Genomic DNA, 2,500 nt, shown 5'->3' with positions numbered 1-2,500 from the left:
TAAGGACGATAAACCGTACTCACTAGGCCCCGTCTCAAAACCCTTCAATGTTCGTAACCCTGTGGGAGGTAAAGAACCCAAGCACACTATTCGCCAAGAGTAGGGTATGCAGTTTGTGGTGTTGTGGTCTGTCCTCTGGGGTGTACCATAGTTAAGAGGGTAAATGCTCGTAGATATTAGCTACACAAACCTACTCTAAAATCGGAGGGTAAATAAAGATATGATGAGATATGATGATGATATAGGCCCCGTCTCACAACCCTTCAATGTTTAAGATAAGAAATGTTTAAATACTAAAAAAGACAATAGGTGATGGAATGTTGTTAAACAAAGAGCTTTGCTCGGATAGGTTCACCCCTTGGCCCTCTAATGGCCAGTGTCTTCCTCTGCCATCTTGAAGACAAGCTTACCTGCGATGGTGTGATGCCCACATTATACTAGAGATATGTTGATGATTCCTTAGTCAGGGTGCCCAGCACCGATGCTGCCATTAGGGAGCTTAAGATCTACGACGACGGCGTCGACGGCAACGCCTAAAAACAGTGATATTATTGGTTAAAAGAGCATAAATAATCGTGCTGCACGTGCGGCATTAAAAGTGGGGGGTCACCGTGCTCGTTTCTTCGCAACACAATGATAAATGGTGGCAAAGGGGCAATTGATCATTTTCCGCGAAACGACTGGGGCGAGTTCCAAAACAACACCTTCTTAACCGAGAAGAGTTATCATGATTCCACTTAAAAGCTCTTGAACATCAAAAGCGGCCTTTGTTGCCTCTCTTCAAATAGTCGGCGTGAAACGCCGCGAACACTATGCGCAGTATGAGATGCGCGGTGCAAAAAAAGGGAATCACCTTAACAAGCAAAAAAATTAGCTCTGCACGCCCTGCAAGTGCGTTTTGCATTTTGGTAAATTTCTTTTTCCGTCCTCGTCCTGATAACGACGCGAATTGACCTAATTTGAGTTTGTGTAGAGGGCGTGAGAACCTGACGAAACATTTTGAATTTTCTTCCCAAACGACCACATTGTTCATGCCAATTATATTCCTGCAATGTCGATACACACTTTCCATTCTCAACGACTGGGGATTATAGACTCTAATGAAATTATTGCAATAACGGGAAATAATATTTTTTGATGAGGTTCTCGTTGGCGGCGTCGTCGTCCTTGCGTAAGCTCCCTATTATCCGCCGGAAAAGTGTTTTCAAAAAGTTTGGCAAACGTTTAACGTAAGGCACATTTCATACTGTCTGGATAATGACTTACCCACCGGATAAAGTTATCCAGCCATAGACGAGTTCACGCTCCTGAGTGCATCATGGGTAATCAGGGCAAGATGGAGAGAAATTCAAAGGTTTGTGTGGAAGTTCAAAACGATGAAAAGTATTCATGATGTGCAATTTTGGCTCAAAGGTGCAACAGAATAAAGTTGGAGAGTACGGCTATTGTAGAAATTATTTTATTAAACAAAGTTTCTGCCATACATTTTCTGTAATTCCAAAGACAAAAAAAGCAGTATTTAGGAATTCCAAAGAATAGATACGAAGTCCAGTTCATCTCAATTGTGAAATTGAGCTTATTTGTTTGGTCAAGAGAAAATGAGGGGACAGAGAAGGAGGCTCCCAGTCCAGCCCTTGGGATATGTCATGTCCACGAAAGTTATTTTTAGACGAGACGTCCGCATGCAAGCCAACCTCGGTCCGATGTTTGAAAGAAAATATATATTCATCAGCCTTCCACGCGCGCCATCATTTTCTCTTTTCACTAAGAACCTGAGAGCGAGGCAAGACTGCATGCGGACGTCTCAGAAGACAGACTTCCGCTAGAACAAAGACTTCCGCTCGTCTAAAAATAACTTTCGTGGACATAACATATCCCGGCCAACGCCTTGAGCCTCCCTCTCTGTCCTCTCATTTTCTCTTGGTTTGGTTTATGAAGGCGAAAGTCCATAAAGTAGAGTCATTCATGAACAGTTTATTTTGCTTTGAATTTCCTGCCATGTTGCACTGATTAATGGAATGAACACATCGCATCAGTAGTTGCTAAGGCATCAAAACGCATGCATATTCTACGTGTTTTACGTCGGGGTGGTGTCCCAGCAGCTGACCTAGTCTCAATTTATGTGTCTTTGATACGTTGTGTTTTGGAATATAGCTGTGTAGTCTGGCATTATGCTCTTCCTTCCTATTTGTCTGAACAGCTCGAAAGAGTCCAGAAACGATCTTTTGGTAATATCTTTCCCAAACAAACCTACAGCAGGGCACGTGAACTTGCTGACTGCCCAAGGTTGGACGCACGCCGCAATGATCTTTGTATTAGAACTTTAAAGAAAATTGACGGGAAGGGCCCTCTCACAAAGCACCTGACAATGACGAGGCTGAGCGCTCGTGGACGTACGATGAGAAATTCTACCCACAGAACCCTATATAAGTGTAGATCGGAGCGGCTTAAAAGAAGATTTTTTCCTAGTGCGATAATTTCTTTTAATAATAATATTTAG

Source organism: Montipora foliosa, chromosome 6, assembly GCF_036669935.1.
Source record: "Montipora foliosa isolate CH-2021 chromosome 6, ASM3666993v2, whole genome shotgun sequence".
Classification (NCBI taxonomy): Eukaryota; Metazoa; Cnidaria; class Anthozoa; order Scleractinia; family Acroporidae; genus Montipora; species Montipora foliosa.
The sequence above is the reverse complement of the archived record's forward strand: the minus strand, read 5'-3'. Positions refer to the sequence as shown.